This window comes from Euprymna scolopes, chromosome 23 (genome assembly GCF_053919585.1).
Source record: "Euprymna scolopes isolate OS-2025 chromosome 23, ASM5391958v1, whole genome shotgun sequence".
Lineage (NCBI taxonomy): Eukaryota > Metazoa > Mollusca > Cephalopoda > Sepiida > Sepiolidae > Euprymna > Euprymna scolopes.
This window is the reverse complement of record NC_136504.1, coordinates 15,623,691-15,645,152: the sequence shown is the minus strand read 5'-3', so window position 1 is coordinate 15,645,152 and position 21,462 is coordinate 15,623,691. Positions and strand designations below refer to the sequence as shown.

The 21,462-nt window shown below is 32.9% G+C and overlaps 1 protein-coding gene across 7 annotated transcripts in view; it reads right to left on the bottom strand.

Annotated features, from left to right (window-relative positions):
- LOC145245773 (uncharacterized) overlaps window positions 1–21,462 on the bottom strand; it is a 723,444-nt gene that overhangs the window by 232,950 nt on the left and 469,032 nt on the right. The window lies entirely within an intron of this gene.

The following is a 21,462-nucleotide window of genomic DNA, read 5'->3' as shown; positions in this document are numbered from 1 at the left end:
TGTGAGGTAAAAACCAGCTCCCCTAAAAGTACGCAAAAAGGGGGCACTCTGGTTACCAAAAATAATAATTGTCCCAGTATAGAGGGTTTCCCCTCCATTGACTGGTACAAATTATCTTAAGTGCAGCATCTGAAGAACAGATACTACACTTTGATCTTGGCCCGAAGGCCAAGTACTAAATTATCGATTCCAATTCTTTATGAATCTCTAAATATTTAACTATCTAGTTATTATTTTTTCTGATTATCATAAAAACGCATGTTAAATGTGCAGATATTTTCTCAGACATAGCACAGCAGAGCAACTATTCTTGATTTAAAGAAAATATTTTTATACAATGACTTGAATTAAAATTTAAGATGCAAAAGTCAAGTATTATGGTTCAGTTGTGTTCTAAACAGAAACATTCATTTCCAATGTGCCCCTGTCTTATCAAAGAACCTACTGTTAATTTTATGTGCCGGTCCATTCTACGTGTGCTGTGTTAAAACGTCTCAAATGCACTCGTTAGGCTGTATAAGGGTGTTAAGTTTGGTCAAAATCAGTCTGCTCTTCCCTTAATGTAATTTTTTTTTTTCGATTATCAATTTTCGATAATTATCGGAGGCATTCCGATACAAAATCTATCTAAAAACACCCCCAGACGCATAAAGTACATTTGTGTGAAATTTTAAAAAAAACGGTGCAGCTGTTTTGGAGTCTATAAGGAACAAACTCACCATCACAAAGTGCATTTTATATATATTTTATATATAAGTAGATAAGTATAAGATGACAATTTGCATGAGAATAAGATGTCATTACAATTTTTTAGTCTTCAAATTATATAAGTAATGAAAGCAAAAATTCGCATAATCTGTGTAGAAAAAAAAAAAAAAATACACAGAAAATCAATATATAAAAATAATTTCGTTAGATACTTGAGAAACCCGAGACGGCATGTCCTCAGCAAATAAAGAGTGTTTGGCATTGTGCCATTGAAAGAGTTAATGAACTGCCATTTGACATAACGTTCTGATTGGCTGTAATCCAGCCAATCAGATACGTCATGATCTGATAGGTTGGTTGGTCAGTGGGTTGATAGGGCCACAATTGTTTTGAGCTAGAGCCGGTTATACTTAGCTCCAAACTACAAACTTGTTGAGGCTGAGGGGCATTTAACCGAGACCTCCTTGTTTTTTTATTTTTGGTCTTTTTACTATGCTATTGTAATATATATATATATATATATAAACGTTACCGTGTATATTCATTTAGCTAAAACGTAAATTCTGTTAAACTCCAACTCATTTGAAAATCACTATGACGTCAAATTTAAAAACTTGTATTCCTTCTACTACAAAAAATATGCATCTTACTTTTCATAATGGGATTTGCATACATCACGATTATACACACACTAGCAGATGTACCTGGCGTTGCCCGGTATTAAACATAACATCACATTCCTTAAAAGAAAAAAAAAAAAAAACGGAAACAAATATACGAATGCGAGTATTGTTTTGTTTTTTTTAAACAGTTCAATTCTTGCAAGATCTCGAGCTGAGATCGAAACAGAAACTTAAAGACAGTGAGTCAAGTACGATAACCATTAAACCAGCTTGACACGTCTGTAGATCAAAAATTCGTTGAGTATATAGGTTGAGAAGTATTCTCACACACACATTCTCACTTTACACACACACACACACTTTTAATATGTTACCATGTTCGTCCAAAAATATTTGTTCAGTAACAATACAAGCAAACAATTGTTTGGGTCTGTACTGATGTATGTGTTTTTAGTTTTACTTCAATACGAACCATCATCAGTGTTTAAAATATGCACAAAGAAGTCACTTCAATCTTGGTACAGCTTGCAAGAAAATTATCCCCAGGTGCAAGAACTTTTTATTGTTTGTTTGTTTTTGTATATATTTTCCGCACGGATGATGACCCTTATTGAAATAAAAACAAAATTGCATACAGTGAACCTTACACATACACACACAGCAATATGGACGAAAACAACTGTTTGTTTAATCAATAAAACGTTTTGGACGAGCATAGTAATCCTAGTGAAGAACAAAGCAGTATAATGTTAAAAGTACTTATTGCTCTAGCATTGCACTATTGAGCTATATAAATAAACTTTGTGTTTTAAATGCTAGATTCGAATAGAAAATTTTATCTGATATATATATATATATATTTATTTTTTTATTTGTTTTCGTCAAAAAAAAAAAGAGAAAAAAAGGGCAATTTCTAAAAAATACATCCGATCTTCAAGGTGGAGACGCTAACCTCAATATCGTTTAAAAAATCAACAACAAAAAACTACACACACACACATATATATATATATATATATATATATATATATATATATATATATATATATAGCTTAATGTGTAAGAGGAAAAGAGAAAGTTTAATTCCACAAAAGGAGACTTATCCGGATAATGCAAAGCTCAATAATTATTATTGTATTATACAATAGGACAACAAGAGTATGAAATGAAGACACAAAACTATATATTATTTATATAGTTTTGTGTCTTCATTTCATACTCTTGTTGTCCTAATATATATATATATATATATATATATATATATACTAGCATTTCAGCCCGGCGTTGCCTGGGTATTTGCAGATGTATGTTGAGCAAAAAAATAAATCAAATAAAGCGGAGGAGTTTGGTAGAGTTCTCAAAGGTCAAATCGTTGAACTTTGACCCCTTAACAGCCAAATTTCTGGCCGAAAGCTGATCACAAAGATTTTCCGAAATCTCAGTACTCTGTATATCAAATTTTGAGTCTTTAGACTTAAAATTGAGAGTAATTGTGTAGGGAAATGTACATACACACACAGACAGATACACAGACACGTTCACTTTTATAGATATATAGACGTGTGTGTGTGTGTTGAGTATCTGAAGCAGTGAAGGATCTTTTTCTTTTTCTCAAAAAACCACCTAATTATTTTGTAATTCCGGTTTTTAGTAATCCTTGTTGGGTTTTGCTGGAGTCCAGGATCAGGATGTTTTCTAGTCTGACGGATTGTCCAGCTTAGTGCTGCTACCTATAGTAGTATCACTGGGAAAAGTTGCACTGTTATTTTCCACCCAGTGCGCAGCCATGACAAGGGGATCTTTTTATTCTGGGCGCCATCACGCCAGTGTTTATTTTTGTGTACTTTCTTATAGCGTTTTTTGGAAAATTTGGTCAGCGTTTACTTTCTTTAGTAAGCATCCTCATATTTGCACATCTTGACACACCCTTTGCAGGGACATGCTGTGATATACCAATAGACCTCTTTACAGAGAGACCGAAGACACACAAAGTCTGTGTCTAATGGGCGTTTCCAAAACTTTCGTTTTTCTGTACAGATTTCAATATGTATATTACATCTTTTCTTTTTCTCAGCACTCATATATATCATTTTCGTTTGATTTATTTTATTGCTAGCTTCGGTGCCCAGCGTTTCCCAGGTGTTTGGACGTGTGTGTTGAGAAAAAATTTAAAAAAGTGGTTTCAGGCTCAACCAGTACCGCGAAGGAGGAAAAGAATGTGAAAAAAAAAAAAAAAAAAATAGAAAATGTGACATCTTTGCTGTTGCATTCATTGCCAAACCAGAAGTTGTGAAGGTTTAAATTAAGGCTAGTCAATCGAAAAGAGGGGATGCCTCTGTCGAAAGTTTTAGGCAGACATACAAGCATACATACATTTAAACAGACAGGTGAGATTTATATTAGAGACTAGCGAGGGGTATCCGGCGTTGCCCGAGTGTTTGGAGGTGTGTGTGTGTGGGGGGGGGGGGTTATAAAAAAAAAGTAAGTATGAGGATCGAAACCGAACCGTTGAGGCAAAGTTGTAAATTAAAGTGTGAAAAAAAAAAAAAAAAACGTGCAACGTTAACCATTGCCCCACCGCGAGATGCTAACGGAAACACGTTTGAATTTATTTAATTACTTGGATTTAGCAGGTGCCCGTTTTAATGAGTTAATGAGGTCAAGTTTGACTGCGGGATAGTATTCATTTACTGCTGAACGCCCCCCCCCCCAAGATGTTATAGGAAAAAGGCTAACCCACATGCGGCGAGCGACAAATATTAAATATTTATCTTCCCGAAATCAAGCAAATTAAATAGACAGGCGAGCTTCGTTGTTAACTGTGAGATATTACGATTTATATGTGATATAAAAAGTTTTAAAAAGTTGTGAAGCGAGCGACCGCTTCTCTGAAAAAAGCTTTTTGTTGACATACAGAAAAAGCGAACACACATACATACATACATACATACATTTTCGCTTTTATATATATATAGATTATTATTTCATTATTATTTTTTCGTCATATTTAACCTTCTATTTGCACTATTTCTATTGTTATGGCTATTAACACTATTTATTACCCATACTTAGTCTATCCATTTATCAACGAATATTCCAAGCGAGTTGTAGCATGACAAACCTGTCTTAGAACGTTGCATTCAACTTTGTTATCTTTTCATAATGTTAACGACTTTAGCAAAATCTCCTTGCAATTTATTACGAGCCAATATTACATCACTTTGACATGGCAGCAGAGAGGCTTTGACATGCGGTGATACATTTGGGCTGCACTGAACTTTGCTAGGATGGTTAAGGTCAAGAATACCATCAAAGATGATGTCAACTTCCGCTAATTTGTTCAGGCTCAGTGCAACGGAGTACGATGGCGAATTCTCAAATACCAAACGATTACTGGCTTTAAAGGGCGACATCTAATAAAAAGACAAATTCTCAAGATAAACAGAGAAAATCTTGTAAACTAGAAACCACCTTTGGCATATCAATCCACGAGGAAGCCGGTGGCAGTACTTAATACCAAAACAAAATATCTATTGCAAACATTTCATTGCAAATGATCCGCAGAACTAGAATCACTATTTTAACCAATAACTGGTAGAAGTGTGAGGGGGAGTATTTGACGGCATATCTATCTCTTGAGTCATTCAATACCAAAGCAGAAATTGTAGATGTTTATAATTTTCTTTACTTTTTAATAATTTTTACTGAGAAAATTTTAAATAAAAAAAATAGATTTTCATTTTTCTTCCAATGTATAAGGCACGGCCAAAACGAAAGGCGGGAGTAAGCATTTTTTTGACAAAGTCTCTCTTTAAAAATCTATCAAAAATCAATATGAAATTTTCACCGATTATTAAGTGAAGAATGAACTTGGTAACGGTGTACTGGTTTTTCATAATCGATATATATATATTTGCCTACAAACCCCATTTTGTTTATTTGTGGTATCAGATTTTAAGGTAAATCCGAATTTTGAATGTGCTTAATTTTTCAGCCATTGAGTTTTGAAGTGTGAAATTCGTTGAATATGTTAATCTTATCTTTCACATTAGCAAAAAAAAAAATATATATATATATATATATATTTTCATTATTTTTACGAAAAACACTACTTTTAAATCTTTGAAAAATAATTTTTTTTTTTTTTTAGTGAGCCCAATATTATTAATATACCATTAATAGGAAATGCTTAGAAAAATCGATACCAAAAAAGAAAAAAAAAAATCGGGGAATAATTTTGCATTTTGCTACAAATATGATAATTTCTTTTGGCAATTTGTTGTTACGTGATATTACCTCACCTATGGTAGACCATAAGGCCTACAAACAGTTGTTATCTTCCTCTTTTCCTTTTTGCTGTGATTTGCGCTTGACTGAGTTTAAAGTGTTCCGTACTTGATTCTACCAAACTCTCATTCAGAAACATTTGGTCTTGATGGCAAGACAGGGTCAAGACAACGAAGCTTGATTCTAGATACAGGAGTTGTCTCCAACACATACGCCACCTAGCATTCCCAAAATTGTCATCCATCTGGTACTGGCCAGCCTCATCATTGCTTAACTTCGGGGTTATGTAGGATATATGTATGTATCGCTTATGAAAAAAGAATTAAATCCTTATAAAGTTGAATATTCACTTAATCGTCCAAACAATCGTTTAAAATGCATGGAAATTTACAAGACTAAATGAACTTCATTTAAAAATTTTTAATTTCTTAAATTTTTTAAATTTCACCACGCGAAATCTATAGAATGAGAGAAAAGATCAAATTATTTGAAATTCAGATACTTATGTTATAATATTTTTGCATATTCTTATAGCAAATCATCCTAAATCTTATTTAGACAAAAAAAAAAAAAAAATTAATTCAAAAACCTTTTAAAAAAAAAAATTTAAATGTGTTATCCATCACGATAAAAATGGCAGTGAATGGTGTTTTTTTGGGGGGGGAAAATTTCAAATTCTATTAAAAATAATAGAAAACAGTTTTATATTATTCTGCTTTTCATATGATAAAATTCAGGCTTTTATCTTTCTGGAAAAAAAAGTTGCTAAAAAATAATGGATTTTAATAGATTTTAATTGGTTTAAAAAAAAAAAAAATCTAACTTGGTTTTTCTTCCATTTTTTTTGCGGTGCCTACAACATGCACGCACACACTAGCAGGGATACCTGACATTTCCTGGAATTGAATGAGGATCAATGAATGTTTGACACTATATTTTTATTGTCATCAAAATTGGTGAAATTGACCATTTTTCAATCAATAGGATCAATTACCTGCTCTAGCCTGAGATCCCTGCTGTGCACCGTGAGGAAATTTCACATGCCTTCCCGCAGTGACTTAGTCCATAATACATTGTAGTCTACATTGCACTGTAGAGAACCTACTGTTGATTTTAGAAAATTATTTTTTATATAATGGATTGAATTAAAGTTTAAAATTCAAAAGTCAAGTATCATGATTCAATTGTGTTCTAAACAGAAACATTCACTTCAAATGCGCCCCTGTCTTATCAAAGAACTTACTGCTGATTTTATTTGTGGGGCCCTTCTACTTGTACAGTAATAAAACTTCAAGTGCATTTGTGATGTTAGGCTTTATAAGGTGTTAACTTTATTCAAAACCAGACCAAAACGGCCTGGTTTTGAATAAAGTTAACACCTTACTTTATAATAATTTTTACTGAGAAAATTTTAAATAAATTTAATTGAATTTTTCGATTATCGATTTTAAATATTATCAGTAGCATTTCAATACAAACCCTATCCAAAAACACTTCCAGACTCAAAAAATATTCATGTGAAATTTCATAAAAATCGGCCCTGCCGTTTGAGAGTCCCTAGGGAATGAACTCACACACATACACAAAGTACCTTATATATATATATTTTTATGTGAAAAATAATCTCTTAAGCTAAACCAATCATTATGGATTTTAGAGTATATATTCTAGGCAACACAGTAAGTAACATGAGCACATTATTATTTTTGTAAAGGTTAAGATTAAGAGGTTGAATATATACAAATTAGGTATATGCATATGTTTATAATAATATATATTGTTGTATACAATAAAGTCCTAAACTAATGTACTGATCATTATAAATTTTGGAATGTAACTATTAGATATGAGGGTTAGTAATATGGTCTGTATTTAGTTTAAATTAGTTTTATGCAAAATGGCAAACAGAGAGTTGAAAACCTTAGAAGGTCAGATACCGCTGATTTGTGGTGAAATTTTAACAATCTGTATTAGACATCAATTAATAAATATTTTAAATTTCTGTTTCTTTGGAATATTTAAAAGGATTTTAGGTGTCATAAAATGGGCACAAACTCATTCCAAAACTCAAATATTGCAGATATGCATTAAATTTGATCCATAATCGTAAAGGAACCAATTAAACACGATTCTTAGAATTTCAATGTCTTATTAAGGCTCCTTAAGCTTAAGCCTTAACTTTAAGGTATTTTCTAGAATCAAAATCATGTGATGGAGTTTGATCAAAATTGGAAAAGGATTCTAGACATAACATTTAATATTATTATATTTTGATTTTAATCTTCGTAAGGGGGATATAAAAGTGATGTAAAAATTTTCTATTCAGGGAATTAATTTACAGACCTGCGACAGTTTTTCTTCTAGTAATTATACATATAGTTGAACACTATATAACTAAGTTTACTGTATATGTCCTGCTGATTCGACATTACATTCTCTTCTTTCCTTTTATAATGTTAATTGATATTGGCCTAGGGGTTAAATATCAGACAGCAGACTCAACGGTGACTTTTCAACGGAGTTGAAATCTTTCGGCCGTTAGTAATTATCATTTCCTACACTGAAGATGAAACACTAGTGTCTCTAAGTAATAATACTCATATGAAAATATTATATATATATATATATATATATATATATATATATATGAAAATAATTTAATTCTCTCGGTTATCAATACTGTAACAAGGAAAACAAAATGAACTGATAGCATGTTTGTTCTTGCTTGCAGCATAATTCTGAAACACACAGGCGCTGCCTCGAGCATTTTATAGTTCCGGTAGTGAAAGGTGACAGGAATTTTTTTTTTTTTTTTTTTTTTTTAATAGAGTTTTCCCTTAAATTCAACAAAAAAGCGTTTCAAAATAACACATTTTCCCATTTCTCTAGAAATAATTCCGCCAAGAAAGGGTTTAAATGATTAAAATAAATGAAGCTTCAAATGTTTGCAAGTATAGTACTCAACTTCCTACTTATATAATTCTCAGGAATATGTATCTAGCATTATACTAACTTGTATGGATTTTTAATTCATGTAACTTCTACATCGATGTTAACAGTTTCCATAAAGAGCGATAAGAAGGGTGGCATCAAGCCATACGGTTGTCTATCGTGTTGATGGTTGATTATTCGATAGGGAAATTGAGTGTTCAAATGTCAGCTGTATCAGAATATGCTAGTGTTACCTTTGAAGGGGTCATTCAAAAAGGATGATTGGCAGACTCAAAGAGTCTCAAACACCAACAGCTTCTCTGGTGATGCTGTTCCTGTCATGGCAGGAAGGATAATGAAATGAAAAATGTAGAAGAGTAGGGAGAAAAGGGAAAAACCGATGCAAGTCTAGAACCCCCTCACCCTCAATGAAAAGAAAAAAAAAGAAAAATCTTTGATTTCCATATCCGTGATGGAAAGCAAATATTGTGCAGCAAAAATCATGTAAATTTCTCAGGTAGTTTTATTAGAAAAAAAAAAAAAAAAAAAATGATTTCATCATGATCTCTGGATGCCAGTTTGCTAATAGTTTGAAAGAAAAGGAGATAAATCTAAGTAATCCTAACTTTTGCAAGATTTTAGAAAGCCATTCTTAACTTTGGAAGAGGAGGGCATTGGAAAAACTAAAATTCATAACTGGTTAACTCTCTTTTCAAAACATTTCAGAAATAGTTTAAAATCAATCTTGTAGGCCATATATTTATTTCAAGTGTAATGTTAAAAAAGTAGTACAATCAATGAAGTGAACCATAGTGCTCAATAAGATAATAATAATAAATGTGAATGTATACCTCTAACAGGTTATACTCGCACACTTTGCCACGCTTACATCACCATAAAACTTTTGCTATGTTCAAATGATAGCAGACCAACATTGCTCAATTAGTGTTCGATCACAAGAACAAACTTTTGTGCGACATTAATCCCAATCTCTCAACAGTTACAATTAAAAACATGGTGACATGACAAGGTAAGATAACCGATAATCACTTAAACTTCAGGTTTTACCTCTAACTTTCTTTCTGCTAGATAGGTTGCCATAGACCTAAGGAGGGGGGTAAAAGTTGGTAGGATCGAACCCGAAGCCCTGAGGCAAAGTTTGAAAATAAAATCGGCCAGCCAGAATGAGTTACTGAAAGATGTTTGAATTTATTTAAGTAAGAACCAAATTGATAGGTGTGCGCCCGGAAGTCGTCGAGCGTTAAGACGATGATGACGACGTCAATGACCAGGTTTGTTTTTTATAAGCGAAGTAAAAAAAGAAAACAATGTTAAAACTTAAGCGGGGTGGGGGGTAATCAAAACATCGGAAAAAAAACACACAAAAAAAACTAACGTAAGGCAAATGAACGATGAAAACAGAAAAACGAACACGTGAAAAATGGCTTAAATAAGTCTGTTTCGATATTAAAATTTTAAAAATCGGTGGGTACCTGGGTGTTTTTGGGTGTGTGGTCGTGGGTGGATAAGCGAAATAAAAAAAAACAAAAAACAGAAAAACGATCGTTACGTGAAAAATGGCTAAAATAACACTGGTTCAATATTTAAATTTAAAAAATCGAAAAAAAAAAAAAAAGAAGACATTTCACACCACGAGTCGAACCCAAAACATTTAGATAATGAACCAACACGCTAATCAACTGAGCTAACACGACGTACGTGAAATTTAGTCAGTTTTTCAACTATTTAAAGTAAATCAGGTCATGACGTCATCTGACGCATGCGTAAAACTGGTCGTCGTCACGAGAGGACCGTTTTTGTTGACCCCCCCCCCGTCGAAAATTGTCGATTTCGGGATGAAAAAAATCAAGGTTTTGGCCAATTTTTCGATATTTTTCGAGTGAAGGATGGAGCTTCAATTTGATACAGAGTTTGTGAATTTTTGTTCTGTCTGTCGAAAGTTTTTAGCAGACACACAAACATACACACATACATACATTTTCGCTTTTATATATATAGAAGATTTACAGATGGCACATGTGCGTGAACACCAAGGTCAACCGATGTCGACAGAAAGCAATTCCTTTTTTTTCCCCCCAGTTGGTGAGGTCCTTCAACCCTAATTGACCCAGTTAATGTGCGAATGTCTATTATTTTGGAACAAATATTCAATTGTTTCGGATAACAGGCAAAACAGGGATAACAGCTTTTAGAGATGGTTAATAGAAGAATATGTATGCCTAGGTAATCATTTCAATAAATAGAAATGAAAATAAAACGTAGATATGAAGTAAATAAAAGAAAATTATAATCTTTGTATTATGGTTGTGCTCGAAGATAAGAGAGGATCAGCATTGCTTGAGATGAATCTATATAAGGGGCATTCCAAAAGTAATGTTTCCTATTTTTTTTTATTTCTGTCAAATGGATCAAAAATTGCAAATTGCAATGTTATGATGACTAATGTCATGCATTCATGATCTGAAAGTTTCATCTCTCTGTTGCAGATATTGACAGTGTGAGACTCTAAGAAAGCAGATGCATCACTGAATTCCTGGCAAAAATGCAATGAAAATATTGGTGACTATGTAAAAAACAAATAAATTCTGGAGCAAAACAAATAGGTTTCACTTTTGAAACAACCCTTGTATATCTAAATTTAGAAAACATTCATTCTGAGGGGGGGGGGGGCAACTGGTTTAGGTTTCATCGAGGAGGGTGGGGAGCAGCGTTATTATTTATTAATTTTGAAAGAAAATGGTGACTCATTCCTCAAGGAATCTATTATTTAAAGGAGAGTTGTATGTGTGTGCGTCCAGCTAGAGAGGAATGGGCTGGGTGTAGGAGAAAGACAGGGTTAGGAAGAGCGAGGGATGAAACAGGAAGAGAGAAAAATAGAGAGGTAGAGAGATAAAAGTCTTGATACAAATATGTTAGACTTTTTTGCACACACGCACAGTAAGTTTTGAAAATATATACAGCAATTAAGCTACACAGAATTTTCCGCGTTTCATCATCGTGAGAATTCATCAGGCTATTGCATGGAATTGATGTTGCTTCATATGTTTATGTATCTCTTATTTTTATGTATTTATACATGCACTCAATAAATGGGTATGTGAATAACTAAAAATCTGATTGGCTGACTAACAAACCCAATACCATGGGAATATATAAAAGCATGAAATATTAATTTCACGCAATAGCTTGACGAATCCTCATGTGGATGAAATGCAGGAAATTCTGTGTAGCTTAATTGCCATAAATATTTTCAAAACTTACTACCTTACTATCTAGCTCTACTTACATTTCGAGCACTGTTGAAGTAAATACTGAAAATGTAGACATAAAATAATAATAATAATGATAATATCAAAAACCATTCTGGTACAAGTGAACTTTTGAGGTAAAACTATAACCAGGGACACATGCAATGAAGGTGATAAAATGTGAAATGCATCGCTATGAAATGCATCGCTATGAAATGCACATCCTACCAGCGAAGAATTTTTATCCTCAGGCCCCAAAAATCTACAAAGATTAGACCATTCCTGTTGATTATGGTGTAATGCTGGTTCTGTGCAATTCTAGGAGGTCCACTCTCCCAGGCTTTGCCTTCTCTCTTTGAATAGGGGTTAATTTATTGCTAATCGCTTGAGACACCCTTACTGGGGAATGCCGATGGAGCTGCCCATGCATTTTTTACAGTTCAGAGTGCACCTCCTCAACCCAACTTTCAGATTCTGGTGTCACAGTTTTTGCAGTGGGAGAGAACTAAATACTCCCCCCTTTCTGGAGAAAGTGACTGAAGCAGATGAGAAACAATAACCGAAATGACATGAGACTGATCTTTAAAACAGAATGCAGACACACAGGTCGCTGAGTGCAGCACGAGTATCAAGAATATTTCAAAAGGTCAAACGCTTATACATGAGCATATGGGGGGGGGGAAGAAAAGAACAACAAATCGAAGCTTGTGCTTCTTCCTTCTCTGACATCTGACAGAGCAGATCTCAAACAGCAACACACCATGGTTTCGCTTTAACCTGAACTAAATAAAACTAACAAACATAAAAAAATATATATATATCCATTTTAATTTCTACACTACAGAGTTAGAATGATTTATTTTGACGTGTGGCTATTCCTCAACAAACAGTGGAGAAAATATTATCCCTCCCCATTAACAATAATGAAAAAAAAAAAAAAAAACAGATTTGTCTCCCTTACAATTACAATTTTATTTATTTTTCTGTATAAGTGATCTAATGAATACGAGTATATTCGGGTTCTTTCTCCTCACAAGACTTTGGCTGGTTATGCCATGAATACCGACTGGCAGAGCAGCTTAGATAAGACATCGAAAGGTACACCAAAAACCTCTTGATTAATGATATTATCAGCTTCGACCACGAACACATGTCCAATAAGGCAACTAATTAGATTATTACTCAAATACTGTAGCCAAGATTACTAAGACACTTCAAACAAATATATCTGTAACAGAATGTGTATAAGTGCATGTGAAAATATCAGCAGCAACCAAAGGATAGACGGCTAGCGAAGGTATTAGCAGCAACAGCAGCATTTGAGCATGTATGCAAATTAGCATGTGTGCTTGGTCTTGCGTCACAAGAAAAAGAAAAAAAAAAGGACAGCATGTGGTCAAAAAGAGAAGCAAAGTGTGCATCAGGTGAAATTGACATGTGACCCTATGGTGGTGGCGAGAGACTTTTAAGCTGGTGTTGAGACGGCAGGGTTTTGATAAAATGAACAGAAAAAAAAAAGTTTGTTGTTCGGAAAGTAATGGTAATAAATGTCTTTTGTTAAAACAAAAACAAAAAAAAAGCCGAGATTTATTTATTCTGTTTGTTTGTTTGCTTGTTCCTTTGTGACACCGTACCGAATAGTGTGGAGGCCTGAGAGAGGTTTGAAGTGTAACAAACAGGTTTTGAGCATTACAGCCATATTAAATATACTGCGAAAGGGATTTCTAAAAGTTTTTTTTTTTTTAAAATGTGCAAACAAATAAAAATTAAAATAGAGAAACTTAGTGACATCTTTGAAAACATTATTTTGTAAGTTTTATTTGAAAATTTGGAAAAACGAATTTATATATTTTTTATTAAATGATTAAAATCATTTTTTCCCCCCCTGAAACTTTTCTTGTTAGAACAACTTAATCAAAGGAGTATTCAAGTTTTTTTTTTTCTCTTCGTTTTGCTGGTAGTATTAACAAAATATGTCCAACGTTAGTGATGGTTGTTGTAAACTTTACAACATCATTAACATCGGATGTACACTTATTTATTTCTTTTCACAAGGGGCCGACTCCTCGGGGTTTATACCATCAGCAAAATGAACACCTGACGAAGACCGGAGGGCAAAACGGCCGAAACGTTGAGACAATAACAACCAAGATGAGGAAGTCAGTCCGACAATTTCAATCAGCAAAATGAAGATAAACAAAAACTAAAGTCTTCTTTTATAAAGGTGCTTTAATATCGAAAATCTCAAAAAAAAAAAGAAAAAAAAAGAAAAAAAAAAAAAGAAAAAAAAAAGATTTTTAATCGTTTAATAAAAAATTATATAATATTTTCAAATTAAAAATTAAAATGACTTCCTTGCATCTGCGGTAATGTCAGGTAGGGGCAGTTAGCAGAATAAAAAAAAAAAAAAAAAAAAAAAAAAATATATATATATATATATATATATATATATATATATATATATATATATATATTTTTAATGTTTATTTTTAAGAAAACGAATGCAACTTCCAAATCTCTTCAAATATAAAAATAAATAATACAAGAAAAAAAAAAAAAAAAGGCAGGGTGATTCTTTCTCTGGAAATTTTCTATTATTATGAGATGCATTAACACACTGCAAGCTAAGTGACTGACCAACATCGGCAGGTACGATATTATAAAGCTGTTAAATACATTCAAACAAATTTCTTCCTCCCCTTCTCCTCACTTTTTCTTTAGAGACGAAATTCTGCTAACCAAAGAAAGCGGAAATTACAAATCAGGACTTCCTTTCTCTCCCTTTCACTAGTGAATACTAAATTAAAGTATCTGTTATACAGCACAATCACCCTGACACACTGGCTCCCGCTAAATCATCGAAGTTAAGCAACGATGAGCCTGGCTTTGGGAAGACTAGGCGCTGTATGTACTGTGCCCAGTCAGAGAAATTTCCAGGTTGGTATCTGGGGGTACGTTTAACTGACAGGAGGAGATGCAACCCTGAATCAACCCGGAAAACAACGGGAAACTACCGTCTTTACTTGTCTTTCCGAGATTACCATGGCTCTACAATTTGGAAAGCTGTGGTCACCAATGCTGTTAAAACAGCAGAGCCACTGCATGCATGCATATTGAAGTAATTTTGGGTAGCAGCATTAGGACTTCTGGCTGTGGGAGTAAGAACATAACCGCCTTCCTTTATTCATGACTAATAAGTAATAAAATTATATATATACTGATCAGGATTAAATATAAAAAAATCTTATTAGTCAGGATTAAATATAAAAAAAACTTATTAGTCAGGATTAAATATAAAAAAATCATTGAAATCGATTGAAATGTTTTTTTTTTTTTTAATGAAATTTTTATTTACATAACTTGTAGTAAAAATACAAAACAAAACTATAGATCACAAAGGTACAAGAAAAATATTGACTTTCTTTTATTTATATAAAATATATAACCATTATAATTTAAGAGGTCGGCGTTTTATTTATATAAAATATCAGGTGGTTTTCCAAAAAAGTTGACAAAGTAAAATACTAATAGAATATGTTACTAATTTTGCAAAATTTTATTTTCTAGATTGTTGTTCATTTTCGATTATTGAGGCTCAAATGACATGGCCATTTTGTATTTTGTTTTAACTCGACAGGTTTTACATTAACTTCATTTTTAATAAAAATAACACTTTAAAATAAGTTAAAATACAAAAACTTATGCAGTTAAGTAAAAGAATAACTTGTCTTGTCTTCGGTAACAATTATTTGTTGTGTATTTATTGCTTCCACTCCTCTTTTACTTTGTTAGCTATTCTGAAAAACCATTCATTATTTTCTTTTACATTTATCCTGTGCAACAAGGTAGACACTGGATTTCTTCCTCCCTCCACCATATATAAAGGCCTGGTCAAAATGAAGTCTGACTGTCTCAATACAGGATATTCAAGTAACTTTGCTTTTTGCTATCCTCTCAGCTCTTTCTCAGGGACCTCCATATTAAATTCTGTTTTTAGGATGATGTGGTTTGCATGCAGCACATTTGTCTACCAGCGCAGACGATTTTCTGTCATCTTATTTGCAATCAACATAACAATGGCGAACAGCAACAGTTCGGGCATGGTCGAGTCTAAAATAAAATTGACAACTTATCGTCTGTCGCTATTAATTCACATTCAAATATAACTTTTTAAATTGATCTTTTTTTTTAAGTATGTTATACTTTCAATTTCAATATATTTTCTTACGTATCATGTCGATTTAATCGTCAAAAAAATATTTATAAATAAACTTGAATGTATTTTGGGGATTTAACTCAAGGTTGAGGGGTTAGAAGGTGTAAATTCTGGAATTTCAAAAATTTAGACTTCCTGGTTTCTAGAATTCTAAAATATTTTACTAATTCTGACTTTTTGTTTTAAAGTTTTCCAATATTCAAACTTTCTATTGATTCTTCGGAAATAAAAAAAATTTAAAAAATTGACTCGGAGTCAAACTCTTAGCATTCTTGTGAGTCTGATGCTAAAGCCATGATATAAATTTCAACATTTCGCAATTTTATTGTAAAACCGATATTTTAAATGACATTTTAATAAATACTTTCTTACAAGAAATATAAAGAAAAAAAAAAAATGAACGAACAAAACAAAAAACAGACGATGCACCCCGTAAACTAATAAACATTGGCTGTTAATCTACATTAAAGACAATTTTGAATGAGTTCTATCTCAAATGTACGTCAATATTAAGAGCAGTATTAATATTTAAATAGGACAATAATTTATTTTCAAAATTAAAACAAATATCACATAGTTTTCGCTATAGATGCAAATTTCCCATACGAAGATTAAAATAGTAACACTGCCACTAAAGTTGCCGATGAAAAAAATCAGAGCACTTATTCTAATTTGTGGGGTGATTCCACTCCCCCTCCCCCCAAATGGGGAAACGCTGTTGTTATTTGTTTGCAAATGTTTAGGCATTGCACTTTATAGGAAACTCTCATGAATATTTACCCCCACCCCCACACACATTTTCGAGAAAACCTTCATTTCAAAGATTCTCAGACAACCCCGCCTCCCCATCCCCTACTTAGTTTATGGAGAAATCCTCATCCTTACTTGAAAGATGCACCTTGCATATATTTCAAAGGATTCCCCCCTCTTTCCTCCAAAAAAGATGACTTACCCCCCACCACCACGATTTTACTGTGATGTTGTCCCTTTGTGCTCTTTGTGTACAAGATTGGTTCCAACCAAATTTTTATACAGCCTACTTTCACTTTCTAGTTTCTTCACTCTCAGAAATTTCATTCTCCACTTCTTACATACTTAGATACAATTTTGTCGCTTTCACATACGCGCGCGCACGCGGTTTGGTAGAAAGAGAGAGAAAGAGATTAAAAATGCATGTGTTTAAAACGAGTGGATAGTAATACATGTGTACTAAGTATGAATAATGTGTGTGAAATAGACAGTAAAAGAAAGTGAGTGAGAGGGAAAGAGAGATAGTATGTGAGAGAGAAAGAGAGAAATAAATAGAATGTATGTGTGTATGCAATAAAGGGATAGTATGTGTGCGTGCGAGATAAGTGGATAGTGTGTGAGCGTGAGTGCGCGTGCGTAAGAGGTGAATAGTATATGTGTGCAATAGCAATAGAAGGCGATAGTAGGTGTGATAGTGAAGGGAGCGAGGGAAGAAGTACAAGTTTAAAAGAATTCTTCTACAGCTTCCTGCCAACGTAACCTCCCCCCACCACCACCACCACTCCCCCACCCCGCTGCAAAACTCGGCTGCTTTTCTTTCATTCAGTTTGTTGTCATCTGAAACAGGAAACGCTAATGGTGATCATTGTATTAATGATGACAATGTTGTTTGTAGTCATGACTAGGATGATAAAATAAAATGATCACAGCAGTATTCGGATAGAGGTGGTGGTGGTGATGATGATGATGATGATGATGATGATGATGATGATACGTTCGCAGTAGAGGTTGTAGCATAGACAGGGGCAGGCAACTAGATCAATGCAATGCTAGCTCATCAGAGCCAGGTTGCTTTGGGGAAATGCTAGAGCAGTTTAGATTATATCTCCACCCGACCAGACCTCACCTCATCCCACCCCCACCCCCTAATTACTACTTTTACACGAAAAAAGAAAGAAAATCAAAATGTAGAAATGAAACATGTTATGGTGTACCAAAAGAACGGAGAAATAACAAATTCCTGAAAAAGAAAAAAAAAAATCTAAACGGCAGAATTAAGATAAGGTTAAAGATATGTGGGAAATGCCGGCCGATGTTATGCAAAAGATTACCAACACAGGGAGAAGAGGGGGGGGGGTTAGAGAAATCCTCCGAATAAAAAAGCGTAAAAAGCGATAACGATAACAGAACAAACCCAAAGAGTATTTTTGGTGTTTTTATTTTTCCTCATCCATTCACTCAGCTTCTACTTTCACTTTCACTATTCTTCGTGAGTCAGTTGCCAAATAATTTTGAGACATCTACCAAACTCAGAGTTGCGTTGCACATGACTCATCCAATAGGATTCGAGGATTCAGTATTGTTCTTGGTTGGGGTATAGGGTTCAAAACAAGCGCACAGTAAAAAGAGAATGGAGAGAAATGCGTACACTAAAAATAAACGGGCAAAAAAAATGTCAAACTTCTAGAAATTAAGTCCTTTTGCTTATATATGTAAATATCTAAGTATTAAAAATGGGGAATTGTTTTATTTCTTTTTTAACTTGATTCTCATAGATTTTTTTTTTTCCTTTACACATAACAGAACGAGTTATTAACTGTTTAGAGAGCGTTTTCAACTTGAAAATATGGGAGAACTTTACAAGCAGTTTTTTTCATGTGAAGAAACTTAAGTCATATATTAAAATTATCAAACCAAATATCCTCGGTCACTTTGACTCGTCAAATAAACGAGTTTTAATTCTCTTTTAATTAAAAACAAACAAAAAAAAAAGGTCCATGATGATAAGATAATAACTTATTGAACTTTCACAAATATCCTATGAAAAAAAAATGTTAAAAAGAACCAGCATGCAATTGTCGTTTTACTTATTTCTATACAAATTAAATCATGTTAACATTTCACGTGTCTGTATTCCTTGCACCTACGTTGACTTACACATTGTTTTTTTTATTTATTTTTCTTCAGACAATGCATGAAACCACTTGATGTAAAGAGCTAAAAGAAAAAAAATACTATTTTAAAGTTAGAATATATATATATATTAGCAAAGATACCTGCGCTTCGCGTGGGACTTTCCTGTACGCTCTGGTACCCTCTTCACGGGCATCCTTGCAGTAAGTGGATGTGGAGTAACTATTTCTTAAAGTGTTCAAAATTTTTAACTACTTCCTGAAGTGATTGAAATCCAACTATGAAGTTTAAAGCAAATAGATTATATCAAAGTTGTTACACATAAACATTGAAACGATTACAAAGAATCACAATGGTTAATTGATTGAGGGGATGGAGAAGGGTAATCTGATTTAAATTCACAAAGAAGTTGGCCGACCCCATGATGGTCATGGACCCCAACTTGGTATGCATCATCCCTAGGTGAGGGGAGTTGACTTTGAAAAATGGTGTGCACCATCCCTAGGTCGGAGACCATCATCATATCAGGTTTGGTCATGATCGGTCCAGTAGGTGTATCAGAATTTTTGTAGGCATTTTTGACACCCCTAACACGAAACTGCGAATAAAATATAAAAAACTTGTAATTTCTCTTTTAAAAGTGGGTTGTTTATTTTCTTTATGGATTACACTTCCAAAATAAACTATTAAAGTTGTACCTATTTACTATGCCTCCCCACGGGACAGAGTTAGACACCAGGGTCGTTTTTTAACGTGGAGAAAAGGTACAAAAATAAAAATTGTCTCAGTCGTGAAGGATTTCTCCTCCACCGAAAGAGAACAAGAAATAGAAGTGCAGCATCTGAAGAACAGATACTACACTTTGATCTTGTTGTATAAAAAAAATAATAGAAATATTTTTTTTATTTTTTAAAAACAGTAATGAAATTAATTGAATTTTACGAGCTCAGTATTTTTCAATTTTTAAATTTTTTAAAAAATTTTTCTATCGATTCTATTTTTACGATATTTTCAGGGTCAATGTGAAATTTTATGCTCTTTCCAATAAGCCGAATATAATATTTTAGACAAAGTTTTTTTTTAATTCACGCCCCCCGCCCCAATTTTGAAATGTCTATTAAAAGGTAAATAGTTAATTTACTCACCAAAGTTTTATATATCACAAATTGAAGATAAAAGATCAATAAATAATATATTCAAATTTAAAACAAAAAAAGTAGTGTTTATTTTAGAAATTTACCTGTAAAGTCCAAAGTTTAAAACCTTTTTTTTTTTTTTTTTTTAAACACGTTTTTTTTTTTGTCTTTTTTTAATGAAACCTTGGTCCTTGCTCCTTTATTGAAAAAATAATTAGGGCTTGAATTACATTTTTCGAGGAGTTATAAGCTTGGAAAGACAGGGGGTGGAATTATTCAATATTTTTCACGAAATTTCTGACACACCTATCGGTCCAGTAGTGTAGTCTGTAAGAAAGTTGTACACACAGACACACGAAGGCTACTACTTGAGAGAGAGAGAGAGAGAGAGAGAGAGAGAGAACAAAGCATTACGTTCATAAAATCAGTTATAGTTTTATAATAATTGAATATCATGATAATTAAATTTAATTTTCGAAATCCCATTAAAAAATAATAATTTTGTTTAAAATGGTAATTAAAAGACTCCTGGGCAACGCTGGTTATAACTTTAAAAAGTAACAAAATATCACAAAAGTCGTTATTATTTGGAGCTAAAACAACAAAGTCTAAGAGACGGCTGGTAAGTAAATAAAAAAAAAAGTTAATTTTATTTTTATATAAAAATCATGTTTTTTTTTTTGTTGCTATCTATTTATTAATATAGCAAGTAAATATTTATCGGAAACATGTTTTCATTGCATGACATTAATAAATGGATGACAGTATTTTTCAACTAAAGCAGGGAAAAAAGTCACCATTTTATAAAAAGATAAGATAAAAAATGTTATCCATATTAAAAAAAGAACAACAAATCATCCTCAAGAGGCAAAAAATGAACAATACTAACACTTTCAGATGAATGAACGCAAAGAAATGTTAAACATCACGGTAGTTTTAATCATCAGAATTGAACTGATAAATTCCGGAACATTCTTTTTGATCAGTTCAAATTAAACAGGAAAAGCAGGATTCATTTTCTTAGTCATTTTTTTTTCTCCTTATGGAAATCGCTCGAGACAAGGTATGAAGCCACTTGATGTAAGGAGCTAACAAGAACGAAAGATGATTTTTTGCAAAGACAGGAGATGTCTATAGACCTTTGTCTTGAAAGGGCTATAGGTAGGAGGGAAACAATAAGCAGAAAGAAAGTTATAAAAACTTGCAATTCTTGGGGGAAAAAAAAACTGCTGTATTAAAAGAGCGGATTGATGGACACCACTAGACCAATGATTTGTATACATTCACAAATTGATGAACACATTTCTCATGAATGGATAATCCATGAAACTGCAGTAAAGTCTTAAGCTAAGTCATATTTATTTTTTTACGACCAGAAGTAACATATGTTTGATAGGTTGATAGGATTT